Genomic DNA, 18,034 nt, shown 5'->3' with positions numbered 1-18,034 from the left:
TCACTGACTTAGTATTCACTTAGTATTCACTGACTTAGTATTCACTTAGTATTCACTGACTTAGTATTCACTTAGTATTCACTGACTTAGTATTCACTTAGTATTCACTGACTTAGTATTCACTTAGTATTCACTGACTTAGTATTCACTTAGTATTCACTGACTTAGTATTTCCTTAGTATTCACTGACTTAGTATTCACTGACTTAGTATTCCCTTAGTATTCACTGACTTAGTATTCACTTAGTATTCACTGACTTAGTATTCACTTAGTATTCACTGACTTAGTATTCACTTAGTATTCACTGACTTAGTATTCACTTAGTATTCACTGACTTAGTATTCACTTAGTATTCACTGACTTAGTATTTCCTTAGTATTCACTGACTTAGTATTTCCTTAGTATTCACTGACTTAGTATTCACTTAGTATTCACTGACTTAGTATTCACTTAGTATTCACTGACTTAGTATTTCCTTAGTATTCACTGACTTAGTATTCACTTAGTATTCACTGACTTAGCATTCACTTAGAATTCACAGACTAGTATTCACTGACTTACTGTAGTATTAATTTATTATTCACTGACTTTAGTATTCATTGACTTAGTATTCACTGACAGTATTCGCTGACTTAATATTATCTTTATGGCCCTGGCTGCATATCAGTGGTGATGTGTAACACCATATGGGCATATGGGATTGAGTTGTCCAAAATTAAGGATATTTTCAAAATTACATTATACGGTATAGGAGCACAGCAGGAGAAAGGGAAAGAAAGCGAAAGTTGGCAGGTATGTATTATTTTGTCAAGCTATACCCAGATACATGGTGGAGAAAAAAAAGTAACGGTTTTGGACATTAAGTGGTTTCCACTCAACAAGTATACCGAAAAGTCCACAACAATTCATACCAAACACAGACAACGCTTTACAGTCAAGAGGAAAAACTCTTTATTTATTAAGCCATGGATTTCACATTGTGAAAAAACACATGTACAAAACAATGCTATTTAAAAAAATAGAAAATGAACTCAAACTTTTACATGACATAAATGAAATCGATGCGTATTGACAGTGTGTTCTGCCTGGGTTCACGTCATTATATGAAGGAATTGTGTTCTTTCTACAGCTCCAATGTGAGCACCTGGAATGTGGGATAAACCAGAGGCTAGGGCAGGGGTCGTCAACGTTTTCAGGCTAAGGACCCCTTAGTTGAGAGAGAGATGAAGCAGGGACCCCCACAACCTTATCATAGATTTCATATAGTTTCATTGTTTGACAGCACAATCATCAGTGTATTTTGAATTCATGTCAATTTGTGTTTTCAGATATTTAACCACTTGAACTGTCAATACTTAATAAACTTGACCTTTCACTCTGTACTTAGTCTGCTCTTTTTCCCCTCTACACCAACGCTCTTTGCCAATAATAGCCGATCTACAAGCTTGTAGACTTTCTATCACTCAAAGATTAGGAGGACCCCCTGTAGTAACTCTGAGGACCCCCTAGGGGTCCCCGACCCCCTGTTGAAGACCCATGGTCTAGGGAGAGAGGGCAGGCAGTGGTGGAAAGTAACTAAGTACATTTACTCAAAATGTAAAATAATGATAAAATAATCATTTTGGCCATTGTCGGGCTGACACTTTGTAATCCTATCATTCCATATAAAAGAATAGACTAGGATGTTAACAAAGTGTCAGCTCGACAATGGCCAAAATGATTATTTTATCATTATTTTACGCTTTTTGTGGACATTTTTGAACAGAAACACATATTATGAAGCATTTCTTTTATCAAATATTTTCGAAACATCATTTTTATTTTAGCATCCGTTTTTCAAGAAAAAGTTGACTATAGCTCCTTTAAGTAAAACATAAATACAATCAGAGTACTTTTTCCCCCACCACTGAGTACAGGGACAGCACTGGGAAATAAACGGCACTCAGCAATTACGTGTGAATTCTGAGGCGCACTCATTACTCACTGTTGCCGGGGAAACTTGGTCTTTTTTTTTTTTGCGAGGACAGAAAGCTCTTATATCTGATTGGTGGAAGCCAGAGGTTGGGTAGGGAGGCTCTTATCCGATTGGTAGAAGCCAGAGGTTTGGTTCTCCGGACAGCGGTTAGGGCAGTGGTGCTCAACGTGGGGCACGGGGACCCCCAGGGGGTCCCTGTTCCCCAGCAAAATGACCAAAAATGGACCAACCCTTACAGGTTTGTAACAAATGCACATTTGTACACCCTCAAGAGTTAATGTACTGTAGTAGTGAAAATGGTACTTTAGGGCAATGGTTCTCAACCTTTTCAGGCTGCGACCCCCCAAAATAATCATATTTTAACTGGGGACCCCCACATCCTGCCGAGCACTAAGAGTTGAGGCAATACATTTTGTATAACTCGGTTCTATTGTGAAAATATCATATCATAATATAATATAGCGAGGCGTTGTGAGCATGTAGATCAGCATGTACATCAGCTATTTTCACAATTTCTGCCTATAATATTTCACAATTTGGCCAATGTTTAATTTGCCATTTTAGAGGTATTAAAAACTTAAATTGTCACTTTAGAAATGTGCAGATACCCTCTATTCACTTAAACTTCATGTTGGTTTGTTTACTGTTGAGTGAGAAAACAATGTTACACATTAAGCTAATCCCCCCCCCCCCCCCCCCCCCCTCCCCACAGGTTGAGAACCACTGCTTTTAGGGGGGTGGCCCGTGGCCCTAATGCATACCAAAGGGGGGGGGGGATTTGAAATTAGAAAGTGTGAGGACCCCTGGGTCAGAGGGGGTGGGGGGGTCGACATCAACGAGCCAATGAAAGGACATCCCCGGAATTCCTAAAATGTCTCTCAGGTTTGAAAGGGTGGTCTGTGGGCGCCTCACACAATGAGCAGGAATGCTACCGGACCCCCCTCGTTTTGTTCTCCCCTCGTTCAACGGGGGGGGGGGGGGGGGGAACAAAACCAGACCCCATCAAGGCCGCGACATGTCTCACATGTTTTCCATCACTTTTTTCCCCCGATTAATCGAAAAGGATTTTATTTTTGGACGGTCACAGAGACTATATGTTTTCTTTATGTCAATAGATCGACTTGAGCCCTCTTTCATAGTTTGACGCGAAATGGTGACGATTTTTGCAAGCTAAACGAGCTTGTAGATCGTCTATTTTCACTACTTTGAAAAGTTCTGCATTTCGTTTCTCTGCTTTTCATCCGTGAATGACAGAATAGGGACCGATCATGAATCGATTATTTCATAAAACTGCCGATTGCCGATTATGTTTATAATCAATTAAATCGATTGGTTTGATTTAAAACACATCACATGTTTGTTTGCATTGGAGCATGATTTCATTAATGTTCAATTGTAAAAAAAATAATAATAATAATAAAAAAATTAAAATAAAATGTTCAGCTCACCTATAGACAGACATACTGTACAGACAAATACATCAGAAAGAGGTACCGTATACCAAACAAGTTTTAAAAGTCTTTAAGACATTTTCTCTTTTTTTTTTCTTTTGGTCTTTTTTTTTTTACAACTTGCAATATTTTCTTCTCGTTTGTGCATCAATGACACTACGGTGAAAAGCACTGTGGTATCTGCCCTTAAATAAGAAACATAAAACTCATAACTGGATTCCACTGAGCCATCTGTAGCATCCGACGCAGGTCAGGAACAATGGCCTAATTTGTGCTTTCGTCGCACGTTGGTGACACTCGCTAAAAAATGGAGATCTTCGACATCACAAGGAGATCTACGAGATCACAAAGCGGCGCGCGCGACACGTTGTGAGCTTGTAGACTGGTGATCTCCGGCACTCTACAGCGCCGCACGGCGAGATATAAAAGGGCCACCAGAAGGCTATACGGTTGCCAAATATCTGAAATGCAAACTTAAGGGACACCTGCCCTTATTACTAGGAAGAACAAGGGATGCACCGATAAACTCTCACTGTATAAATGTCATTTTTGTACATTATATTAACCACTTGAACCCCAGAATTCTTTCTCTTGGGGGAAACAACCATTTGGGGGAATCAAAAATGGCAAGATTTACATGCTCAGCTCGTAGATCTGTCCATTTCTGGCAAAGAGATTCGGTTCACGCTGAAAACGAGCGGTCCTAGTACATCTGAGGTCGAGTTTACTAAGCCTCCTAGAGGGTTTAAAGGAGTAGTTCACCCCCAAAATGACTTTTTTTCTATTGATTAGTCACACCATGGAGACTAGAGTTCAATAATATTTTTAGTTTTTTGTCGCATTCCTAAGACAAAAATGTGATACAATAAATGTACCCCCATTCGTTCCGGATGGTGACCCGTTTCGAAACGGGTCACCATCCGGAATCAATGGGGGTAAATTTACTCTAATCAAAGTTTTGTCTTAGGAATGCGACAAAAAACTAAAAATATTATTGAACTCTACTCTCCATGGCTTGACTAATCAATAGAAAAAAAGTCATTTTGGGGGTGAACTACTCCTTTAAGTGGTGGACAAGCTGTGTTATAGTACAGTGTTTCTCAACCTTTTCAGGCCGCGACTCCCAAAATAATCATATTTTAACTGGGGACCCCCCACCCTGACGAGCACTAAGAGTTTAGGCATCACGGTTCTATTGTGAAAATAGCAGATCTACATTGTGAGCATGTAGATTGGCTATTTTAACAATTTCTGCCTCTAATTTGGCCAATTTTTAATTTGACATTTTTGAGGTATTAAAAAGTCCTTGAATTGTCACTTTAGAAATGTGCACTAAGAGTTGAGGAATTACATTTTGTATAACACGGTTCTATTGTGAAAATAGCCGATCTACATGCTCACAATGCCTCGCAGCGCGAGGCGTTGTGAGCATGTAGATCGGCTATTTTAACAATTTCTTCCTCTAATAATTAACAATTCGGCCAATTGTTAATTTGAATTTTTTTTTGGTATTAAAAAGTCCTTGAATTGTCACTTTAGAAATGTGCAGATACCCTCTATACACTTAAAACGTTGTTGGTTTGTTTACTATTGAGAGGGAAAACAATGTTTCACATTAAGCCAATCATCTGGGAATTTGGGGGGCCCTAACCCGACCCACAGGTTGAGAATCACTGTTATAGTGTAGCTGTATAGTATAGCAGTTGGCGCCCCTAACGTCTGACACCCTCAGAGGCTAAAGTAAACACGTGTGACAAACCACCACTACCACCACCTCCTCCCCCAGCTGTCCCTGTAGTACGGCTGCTTAGACAGTCACATTCCTGACCGCGCCGGAATCACTCTGTGTACTTTAAACATGTCACAGTCACTTTGTGTGCTCTGCGTATTTTAACAGTGATCTCCTCGTAGAGATACAGTCAGGTCAGGACAACTTGCCACTTAGTTAGCAACAACACGCGCACACACGCACGCGTCCAAGGACAGCTGCCTTATCACTTATGTCTCCAAGTGGTGTTGTGGCTTAATAGTTTTGGGATTTTGGAGTCTTTTGCGATCGGCCCTGTACCGCTTTAAAAGTTACGAAAAACTGGAAAATAGAGCGTGGCTGGGAACTACCAAAGTCAACATTTAATGGTGGCAGTAAATGAGATCTAAGACAACTCAGCCGGGGATCCCGGGTTGAAAATAGCAGATCTACAAGATATGCCGATCTGCTAATTTCTGCGAATATTGGCCATCGGAATCAGGAGGCTATTAGGGTTCAAGTGGTTAAATAAGGATCTGAGATTTCTGGAGAACAAAAAGATCAACCACGGTATTGGGCAGGTGTCACGCCGCCAGGCATTCTTCCCCATGTCCATCCCTAAGCACTCTAATGGTGGCCCACTTATATTTCCGACCGTGACGCGTGCGCCGAAGATAACCGATTTTCCAACCAAGAAACGGTTGAGTATTATCCATTTTTGGGGTGATAAAAGTATAAATTGGGCTTAACCTCCCTCAGACTGGGGAAATTCCCTCTCGTTTTAAAAAAAGAATTCACCTTCGGAGACTGAACTGTGCAAAAAAAGAAAATCCAGTCCAACTGAGATCCAATAAAGCACATTATCTGGCCATGCATGACGCACTCTAGAAAAAAAGAAAAGAAAAAAGACATTCACTCATATGAATGCAGGCATAGAAACAATAAATAGGATTGAACATAGCAAACAAAGTTATAATAATCGCTCGTATAACTTAAGACTTTAGAAAAAGATATTGCAGCGAGTTTCCAAACCAAAACGAGTTCATTCTCAGCTCATATAGAGTAAGGTGACAACAAACATGTAAGACCACGGAGAGGTTCATGCCAATGGTACTGTCTGTCACAATGAATGGACGTGTCTTCAAAGTTTTTCAGGCCAAGGACCCCTTATAGCTGAGACAGAGATGAAGCAGGGACCCCCCGCCCACACACACACACACACACACACACACACACACACACACACACACACACAAACACTACTAAATCGTTGTTGTCGGGTGGAAACCTTGTATGTCCAAAACTGTTCGTTTTGTATTCATCATTTTAAAAATTATTTAAACTAGTGAAAACAGCCGATCTACAAGCACACAACGCCTCGCGGTGCGAGGCGTTGTGTGCTTGCAGATCGGCTGTTTTCACTACTTTTGTGCGACGTACACGTTTGAGACTCGGAGATACGAGGTTTCTGCCCGACAGTGACGAAATTAATTTATCGCGTTTATCTCAGACATTTAACCACTTAAACCCTCAATACTCACTAAACTTTCACTCTGCACTTAGTCTGCGAGCTTGTAGATCTACTATTGTTTGGCTAAAGTTCTCCTCAGAATATGGATGCGAGGGTCCAAGTGGTTAATGTAAAAAGAAATAGGTTCCTATCACACAAAGATTTGGCGGCCCCCCTGTAGTAACTCTCTGACCACTCTCAGCTTCCCTCAGCCAACCTACCGGGGGATGCAGCGAAACCATCAAAGCCCAAAACCTTCCATGTCTGGAAGTACATTATCAGAAGCATATTGCCTGACAATATTTTCCGCTCCTTAATATTTTTTGGGTGCAGGGACCAGCGAGAGGACCCATCCCAAATGAAAACACAAAAAAACGAAAGCGAATAAGACTAATAATGTCTTGGTTAAAAAAGAACAAGAGGCAGCATTGGACATAGAGCATCTGATGAGCTTATGAGCCCGATTCACACTTTAGTTGGCACACCGGCATTGCCTGCATGCGGTAAATAGCGGATCTGCAAGCTCGCAACGCGTCACGTTCGTGACGCGTTGCGAGCTTGCAGATTCGCTATTTACCGAGCATGACAAGCCCGGCGTGCGACCAAGTACGTAATCAGGCTTTTAGTTGAAGAAGACAGAGACATTCTTTCGAGAGACACACACAGCAGGTATTATTTGCGGGGCTTGGTTTGGAGGGGGAAACGGTGCTCCTTCCATTGTGCCATGTTGTCAGTCAGCAAGTGTTTTTATCTGGTTGACTTTACGGGGACCCCCTTTTTCTCTCCCTCCTCTCGGTCCTTCATGCACAGGGGTCACCGGCTTTTTTTTTTGGTAATATATCTCCACCCAGGAGAAGAACATCCATCCATTATACACGTCCTTGGAATTATTTAGTGGATGGGGGAAGGAGAAAAATAAAGAAGGATGCGAGATGCGATTGCGTTTGGAGTTCTCACTGTATGTCGGTGCCTCGAAGAAAATAAAACATCGATGTCGGTGGGAAACCTTGTACATTAAACCTGCATGCCAGATGGTCCAATGTAGCTGTTATTAAATAATAACTAGAAAAGCATGAACAAGTTGTTAGCTTGTGACAAGTTAAGAACTTTGTAACACAAACGCAAAAGAGCTTGCTATTCATTTGCTATTTCTGCGTGACGCTGTGATATGACAAAGTATAGGGCGTTCATTTTGACTCACAAAGAAATAAATAAAAGCTTAAGAAGTAGAGACGCTGAGATACGAGGTCTCTGCCCGACGGCGACCATATGGCAACAATAGCACACTATATAGGCTGAAGTCTGTGTCTCATTCCAGCGAGCAGCAGTTGTTTTGGTATGTTCACGTGAACTATGTTCCCCGCTTCCCTTTGAGAAACATGAGATGACATCATTCCGGCTACAAAGGTCCTCCCAGGAACGATGATTTGCTTCACATGTGTGTGCCGAGCGACTTGTTTTTGCAACATCCAAAGAAATGAGGCGCAAGGTGTCTGTCTGTACATCGATGTCTAGTTCGCTTTCCGCGGACGTGTAAAAGTACATGTTTGTGTAATTATGATTGCAGCACAGGAGGTTCGGGGTGCGATTCTTCACAGTTGGAAATCCAGTGGATGATGCAACGCGGGGAAATCTGAGGAAAAGAAGAAGAAAAGAAAAAAACGTCCATTAAATGAGCTCATAATGATGTCTTGTCTTCCACCTAAAACATACAAAAAATACAAAAAAGCTGCGCAATTTATTGCTCCGACGCTGGGTTACTGGACGATGATTCAGGCCTAATGGCTTTTCATCAGTCACCTGCCAAAGGTGACTGATTGGTGAGCCATTAGGCTGCCAAAAGGTGGTGCATATTCTCTTCTCCCAGGATTTACAGCTAAACATAACGTTCTTGTCGGGTGGAAACCTTGTATGTCCAAAACCGTTTTGTATTTATCATTTTAAAAATGTGTTTACTAGTGAAAATAGACGTTCTACAGTCAAGCACACACCGCCTCGTGTGTGCTTGTAGATCTGCTATTTCCACTAGTTTTGTGAGACAGTCTTGTATGATGATGCAGGGCTTTAGTTTACGAAAAATCTAATTTGCAAATTTGAGATACAAGGTTTCTGCCCGACAGCGACGATGATATTCCTCTAAAATACATCTCCTATACCGGGCTGAAAGATTTTTTGTGTGAACATCATCTACTTATACTTTCTCCCACCCCCGCCCCCCATCATTTGCCGCTGGATTCAATTCCCGCAAAGAATTTCATTTTGACCTTTCGGATTTTGAGGCTTTCGTTTAATTTAACTTTAAACCGGGATGGTTTATGAGCTTGGCGGCCGCGCAATATGAGCCCCTTGTGTCCATGTTTAGAGAAATACTCTGCTAAACTCCATGTGAGCCCTCTGTCCATGTTGGAGAAACACTCCACTGAACTCCATATGAGACCATGACGAAGAAATAGAAATGTTTTATTTAGTTTTAGTCAGTCTTTTCAATAAAATTCAGTTTAGTTTTAGTCATATTTTAGTCATCTCAAATGTTTTACTTTCAGTCTAGTTTTAGTTGATTAAATATCACAAGTTTTTTGTCAACTAAATCTATTGTTGGATTAGTCAATTTCGTCAGATTTTCACTTTGGCTGCATGCCATACATATCCGATCTGTGAGCTTGTAAATCAGACATGATGACTATTTGTGGACAAAGTTTTCAGTATAGTCTCAGTTTTAGCCATCATAGATTCGTTTTTATTTAGTTTTCGTCTGTGAAAAAAGGTAGTCGACGAACATTTTTCGTCATAGTGTTAGTCGACCAAATCAACACTGAGAAACACTACTAAACTCCATATGAGTCCATCTCAACTCCAAGTGTTTCTCTGTGGCGGATTTTTGCTACTTTTGTGCGACACTCTTAGAAGTAGGCCATTTATTTACGGGAGAGTGTTTTTTGCAGGTCTTTCAGTCCGAGTGTATCCCATTCATTTACACAGTTACGGAGATACAAGGTGTCTGCCCAATAGCAACAACATGCATAATGGCTTATGAGTCGGCTCCAAGATATCCCCTTTGTGTATGAAGTCAACCCTGACTACCTGAAGAGACATTTGCATTTTGCCTCGCAGGCAAATCATTGGTCAATGATCGAACGTACATGTATGCTTATTGCTTACCCCCACGGATGTAGCGAGAAGTAACGTAAATACTTTCTCATGCCCAAAGTTAAGAGGCTTCTATCTGGAGCTTATTTCAACTAATGCAATGTTATTCTAATAACCACTTGAACCATGCAGCTTGCCTATTCTACAGTATGTGTATGTGTTTTCATAAAGTAAACCCTGCTTCATCATACAAGACTGTAACACACTGTAAAATAGCAGATCTACAAGCACACAACGCCTTGTGGTGCGAGGCGTTGTGTGCTTGTAGATCAGCAATTTTCACTGTCTTAAATCATTTTTAATGATGAATGCATGATAAATGCAAAACAAACTGTTTCGGACATACAGGGTTTCCAGCGGACGACAACGATATGCATGACGGGTTATGAGTCAGCTCCAGACACGCATGCGCACACACTTGCACGCACATGCACACGCACATGCATGCAAATGTTCCGCTCTGGGTTTAGATGACCTCCAGTGAGCCTTTTGTCTATGACTTGTGAATCCTCATTCACTGTGTCCATCCTCCCAGCTCTCTATGAATCATTTAACATCACCTGGCTTGCACGCCATCTGGCCCCGGCAGCGACCTGCTGTCTACGCACTGGATGTATGACGAGACAAACACATTCTGCTGCTGAGCCCCGGGTCGGCTGACACGTCAAACCGCCTGAGACTGATAAGGTTATTCCTTCCTGAGTTAGTTAAGTATTAATTACCTAACCACTCCTCCGTCTGACTTTGTATGTAGGTCCCTATTTATGAGTGTCCGTATGAGTGTTCCAGAGCCTTGTATATAGGGTGATCATATTTTCAGCCGCTCAAACAGGGACACGAATCACTGTTGCCTAAAACCGGCACCCTAAAAGCAATGAGCACGTTACCTCGCATGCGTATGCCCATTCTCTAACGTTTGTGCGCACGCACATACACGCAGGGTTGCGTACAGGCAGTGAGTGATTGACAAACAGCCTCAGCCTTGAATTCAGACATGCAATGAATTTGTTCATGTTTCTGATTGGTTAGGGGAGCATGTTTTCATGAAAAGAACATGATAAATGTCTATGCAACAACTATTATTTTAATTCTAAAACCGAGACAATTTTGTAGTGAAAACCTGGACATATTAGTGTTTTAGGACACCGGGACACACAGCTTGAAAACGGGACAGTCCCAGCCAAACCGGCCCAAACACTAGATGTGAGGCCCGAACCTCTTGGTATGTACAGAATTCCAAATCGGGACCCGTAAATCACTTAAATGCGAAAAGCGTGAATATACGAGCATAGGGGTGGCGAGCTGTGGGCGCTTTTCAGATGGGTGGGCCGCGACCGCTTTTCAAGTGGGAAGCCTTGCCACACGTTGAAGTGTGAAAACACCACCCTCCTCCCTCCAGTTACATTCCTTCCTCTTTCCTGTTCTCCTCACACCTTCCTTCTCTTCATTATTCTCCTCTGTTCTGTGAAGCAGGGTGGTTGCCATGAACCTCCCTGAACACTGCGGCTGCTCTGGCTTCTTTAGCACCAGTGGTTCTCACCTTTTCAGGCCACGGCCCCCAAAATAATCATATTTTAACTGGAGACCACCCCCACCCTGACGAGCACTAAGAGTTGAGGAATTACATTTTGTAAAACAAAAGCGAGGCGTAGCATGTACAGTAGATCGGCTATTTTCACAATTTATGTCTCTAATATTTGACAATTTGGCCGATGTTTAATTTGTCATTTTAGAGGTATTACCAAGTCCTCACTTTAGAAATGTGCAGATACCCTCTATTCACTTAAACTTTATGCTGGTTTGTTTACTGTTGAGTGAGAAAACAATGTTGCACATTAAGCTAATCATCTGGGGACCCGCCACAATGTTGCACATTAAGCTAATCATCTGGGGACCCCCCCGAAATCATTTGGGGACCCCCCCTGGGTCCCGACCCACAGGTTGAGAACCACTGCTTTAGACCAAGTGAGTGTTAACTAAGGCCATCAATGCATCTGCAGCATGCATCTCCGTCCCGGTGGTGATGAGTCACTGTCACTGAGAACACAGCGATTAATACGTCAGACAGGATGTCATCCTGGAATGATGGAGCAAGTGAGTGAAGCTGCTCTGATGCTTAGCCATAGAGTTATAATAAGTATAGAGAGGACACCAGATATCCCCACCCGTCCACTTGCATTGAGTTGCTCACCCAGCGCATGAGGCGTTTTCACCCTTTCTTCCGGGTTGTAAAACCGTGACGTAGTGGGGCCACTGTGACACATTTTTCGTCATAGTTTGTGTTCATGGACGCGCTGGGGCTCCAATTCATGAACGAGCACTTCCGGTATGAACGCGCGTCAATACAAAGAAGCCTAGATGCGCGTTCATGTTAGTGGCCCCAACTGCAGTACCTCAAAACGGCCACCATGTCCATTGCGCTTCAGGGCTCCACCAGGGTTCTGGGGGCTTGTGCTTAGCGCTATCAGTCGCACTATCAGTCGCCACTAACATACCCATGTGCCTGGCAAAATACTTTATAAACGTTAAGGACATCCACAATTACAACACCAGAGGCAGCGCCACAGATCATGTTCAACCCAAAGTCAACTCAAACAAAGGGTCAAATTCGTTCTTCTGCTATACAACCAAAGTGTGGAACGCCCTACCAAAGGCCTTAAAGGAGTGTGGTTCCCTAGCATCCTTTAAAATCGCCCTGAAAAACCACTTACAGTACAGGCGGCAGCCATTCGCAACTGGCAATAACAAACCTAACCCAGCCTCCCCTGACCCCTCTTTGTATTTACCTACTGTATATATTTTTTTGCACTGTTTATTTTATTTCTATTTACTTTTTTTTACTATATCTACTGCATAGTACTGTGTTCTATCCGTCTGTCATTCAATGTTATATGAGATACTCCCGTGTAAATAAGCCTCCCGTGTAAATAAGCCAAGTGCTTTCCTAGGATCTCCTTTTAGTTGACCTTGTACCAGTGAACGGTACCGTCATGAAACTGTACCTTTTTCTATGCCAACTTCTAATAAAGTCTTCAATCAATCAATCAATCAATCAATCAATCAATCAATCAATCAATCAATCAATCAATCAGTCAGTCAGCCAGGAGACTGTACCAAACCATGCTGTTTAAGCTAATGTCCACTGCCTGCTTTAGAAACCCTCGCTGCAAACGCAACACGATGTCCACGCTTGCGATGCGGAACTTTCCGAAACGAAACAACAACGCATGAAACGGATCTCGCGTGGCGCCTTGGAGTGCCTGTGTTTCCGTATACTTGGCGCGGAGTATGTTTCAGGGTTTAATGAGGCAGCATGATGTATGGCCTGCAGTGTGTGCTATCATCATCATCATCCTGTTTGCCAACTGACTGCCCATGTTCCACATCTGTCTGGCCTGCTTACTGTCATGGGATGAGGGCAGGGGGAAGCTACGAGGCTGGGGGCATTGTATAAGCCATTCAGAACGGGTACACAGTATTGCGTATCATTATTTTATGCTTTAACTATTGAAAAACAGCAGATATACAAGCTCACAGCGCGGCACCGAGTGCCGCGCTGCGAGCTTGTAGATCTGCTATTTTTGAAAAATTGCGAAGATTTGAATTTTGACCCAATTCTATAAGTGTCTTTTGAATCCTTCTAAGGTTTTTTGAAAAGCCTATGTTTCTAGGTCAGCAATCTGGCCAGCCATCGTCAAAGAAAAGGTCCTTTTCACTTGAACTGGAGCTCAGTTAGTCTGTTCTTGAGAGACTACTATGTCAGTGGTTCTCAAACCTTTTCATGTGAAGGACCCCCAAAATGATATGTATTTGGCCACGGACCCCCATTTCAAAATATTTAGTTCCAGGGACCCCCCCAGAAGCAAAATTTGAATTACAAACGTTCGCTTTGAAAATACATATATTCAAAGATTTGCACACATTTTCACGACTTTTTCAAAAATAGCAGATCTACAAGCTCGCAGCGCGGCACTCGGTGCCGCGCTGTGAGCTTGTATATCTGCTATTTTTCACTGGTTAAAGCATTCAATAATTCGAGGCCTAAATGGGATAAGCAGCAGGCTGTAGTGGAAAAAGTATTCCAATGTTCTACCTAAGTACAATTAGAAATACTATGTTACAAGTAAAAGTCCAGAATTGAAAATTGACTTGAAAAGAAAAGAACATAACTATTGGCACCAAGTGGTTCCCAAACATTTTAGCCTGTGACCCCAAAGAGAAATGACATATTCGCCCCGGGACCCAAACTAGTGAAAACAGCAGATCTACAAGCTCACAATAAGTCGCTTCCTACCTAACAGTACTTCATATGGGAATGCCCATACATGGAGGAAGACCGCCCATATCTGCGGCTGGTTCAGACAGGGATCTCCATGTATGGGCATAAAAGGAATGTAATTTAAACAGTACATGGATCTCCATATATGGGTAACTGGTCCGATATACATCACTGGCCAGATGGCCAAGAATTGGCGCGACAGGTTGCATGTCGCCCTGAGGCGCTCTTACAAGTAATTAAAAAAATCAAACCTCGGTTCGAAGTGAAGCGGTGAACTTTTATTCTATGTGTTCTAGAGTTATGAACGTACAGACTAAAACCTGTTCATTCTGAACTGAAATGGCCATATATGGACATGGGACACACAATTTGCTTTTTGAAAAAGCCTATTCATTCTGGACTGATATTCTGGACGTACGGGACAGAAACCTGTTAATTCTGGACAGGAGTGACCATATATGGACATGAGGTGACATACATTTTGTTTTTGAAAAAGCCTGTTCATTCTGGACTGAGATGACCATATATGGACATGAAACACACATTTTGTTTTTGAAAAAACCTGTTCATTCTGGACTGAAATGACCATATATGGGCGTGGGACACACAAAGCCACTCATTGGAAGCGGTTTTCACTGCTTCAAAAACAAAATGTAGGAAACAAAAAACAAAGTGACCCACAATTGGGTCCGCGACCCGCTGCTCGGGAACCAATGCACTGCAGGACAGCAGTGGCCATAAAGAAGGGTCAGTCTCTCTCTGTGTGACAGCTCCTCATCAACATGTGTGACAGCTCCTCATCAACATGACACAGAGTGGATTAGCCCGGGAGTCACCATGGAGCGCAGAGCGCGTCTAATCGACACCCCCCACCGGGAACAACACTAATAGTATTCTATACTGTGTCCTTCAGCCTGGTGCTACCCCCCCCCCCCCCCCATACTGTAAGTCATTTAACCTCTCTTTGTGTCCCAACGACCCCCCCTACCCCCATCCTTCTCTCACGCACTCACTCACTCACTCACTCACTCACTCACTCACTACTTGATACCGCACTGAACTAAGCATAATCAAAGGAATACTGGAGATGTGATGTAAGGGCATGGATTTCTACACAGAGAGGGCAATTCTTTCAACATAAGATGCTGGATTCAAGTTCAGGAGAGTTTGGAAGAGGCAGTTCTCTTGAACTCTGCCTTTGGAAAGAGGGCATTTGCATTTCGTTCACCATAGTAAAAACTGCATTCATGGTCTGGAGAGGGCACCTTTTACAGACTGATAAAAGGGCAGGGGCTCAAGCCCCCTTTGATGTCTATGTGTGCACATGCCTACACACACACACACACACACACACACACACACACACACACACACACACACACACACACACACACCACTGATGCAGCCATATGGTTCTTTGCATATTCATAGTCTTAAACAACAACAAAAAGATACTAGAGGAGAGGTTTATCTTTTCTTATTTATAATGTTCCCCTCCTCCTCCTCCTCCTCCTCCTCCATTTCTCCCGTCCTCCTCAAGAGTCCCACAGGAAGAATAGTATCCTCACTATGACAGTGAGACATAACATACGATCCCCCGCGGAATAGCAGCACTTTATGGAGGGGAACGCCGGGTGAAACAAGAATTGCGGCTGTGCTTTTACTATCGTCGAATCCTGAAATCGGGCTGAAACCTTGTATCTGCGGGTTTCAAATTTGTATGTTTCTTTCGTAAAGTAAAGCCCTGCTTCGCCATACAAGACTGTCGCACAAAAGTAGCGAAAATAGCAGATCTACAAGCACACAACGCCTCGCGCCGCGAGGCGTTGTGTGCTTGTAGATCGTCTATTTTCACTATTTTAAATCGTTTTTTAAATAATAAAAAAGGGAAGGTTTCGGACATACAAGGATTGTGTCAGGATTCAGATTCCAAAATGGCAAAATATAGCGGATCTACAAGCTCAAAGCGCGTTGCATATTTAATTATGCAATTATGTGTGCTATTGTTCACATATTATATTGGGTCTAACAACGTGGAAACAACTTCATGGAAAAATTGAAAGACAAACAAAGGAATTAAAAACAGACGGACAGTGTCTGGTTCGTATTAGAAGCATTGTGCATTGCTGCCCAAACCACCCCGTCATCAGAACAGTGATGTATATCCTTCTAAGAGCTACTCCCTTTTTCACTTGAAGCTACAGCAACTAAAAAACTTGCCACAAAAAGTTCGGAAATCTAACTTTGGTCGATTATATCTCCCCTTTAATAAACCCAAATGGTATTGTATTTTTATATCATTTTTATCAGTGATTTGTCACCTTTACAACGAAGTACAGCTTGTAAGCATCAGGCATTCGAGGCATGAGCTACACAGCCAAACGTGTGGGTAGTGCCGACCAGAATTTTGCCAAAATGGCTGGCAATATACTGTTCTGCTGGCATTTACTCTCGTTTTGGGCTTCCCTGACACTAAGCTTAACATTAACAAAGTGTAAAAATGGCCAATATGTGTTATTTTTTCTTTTCCTTATTACTGTGAGAGAGTGCAATCATTCAATGCCCCAAGTAAAAAAGGTGAACACCAAAAGAACAGTATTGCAGGCCTGCCAGGCCATTTTGTCCATTTTTGGAGGGGCGCTACCCACACGTTTGGCTGTGTTGCTCATTCCACGAATGACAGATCCCTACAAGCTGTACCTCATTGTAAAGGTGACAAATCAACGATAAAAATGATATAAAACACAATACCAGTTGGTTTATTAAAGGGGAGATATAATCGACCAAAGTTAGATTTCCGATTTTTTTGTGCCAGGTTATATTCACATCACAGCCACGGTTTGTCTTTTTCTCCTCCGTTAAAACACACATTCAACACTCAGGGACATTGCAGTGTAGCAAGACAGGCTTTCTCCAAACACACGTACACAGTACATCCCTAGGGCCGTCACGATTATGACATTTTACATGACGACTAATTCAGTTGTCACTCAAATAATCTTGCGATCAACGATTTAATTGGGTTTTTGTCGTTGAATAATACATTTCTGTTTGGCTTGTAGGCTTTGATGTTGCACATGGCAGATATGACGCATAACCTAAATATACAAATGAATTACTGACATATTTGACAACTTGATAGTGGTTATAGACCCTCTACAAGCTCACAACGCGTCACGTTGTGAGCTTGTAGATCTGCTATATGTATATCTTGTAGATCTGCTAGATCTGCTGTTTCCACTATTTTTGAAAATGTTTGAACATTTTCAACATGGAAACAATTATGATGATTCTGACTAAATAATGTCAAATAATTGCGATTAGACCAGGGGTTTTCAAAGTGGGTGACGGGGCGCCCGGGGTGCCGTGACGGCAGTCCAGGGGTGCCGTGAGATCATTTGATAATATTTGGAATTTATTTGGACACTTGAAAAAATATTTAGTATCATTTTAAACTTGAAGTACAAAGTTATGTTCAGTCAGTTCTAATCAAAATGGCTATTATCTCAACGTTTTCCTCGCAACATAATCAAAACGCCTCGCGATGCGAGGTGTGCTTGTAGATCTGCTGTTTTCAGTACATTTTATAGATGATAAATACAAAACGAACGGTTTTGGACATTTCATAGATGATAAATACAAAACGAACGGTTTTGGACATTTCATAGATGATAAATACAAAACGAATGTTTTTTCCACCCGACAACAATTATATGCTATAAATATAAGGTGATGGGAGTGAAAATTATAATGTAGGGGTACCTCGGATTAAAACAAATATTCATGGGGTGCCCTGAGACAAAAAACTTTTGGGAACCCCTGCTCTAGGAAATAGACCCTCTAGTCTACAAGCTGTCTTGTAGATCTTGTAGATCTGCTATTTCCACTATTTTTGAAAATGTTTTTCAACATGGAAACAATTCTG

This window comes from Nannobrachium achirus (genome assembly GCF_963921795.1).
Source record: "Nannobrachium achirus genome assembly, chromosome: 15".
Taxonomy (NCBI): domain Eukaryota; kingdom Metazoa; phylum Chordata; class Actinopteri; order Myctophiformes; family Myctophidae; genus Nannobrachium; species Nannobrachium achirus.
This window is presented reverse-complemented; position numbering follows the sequence as displayed.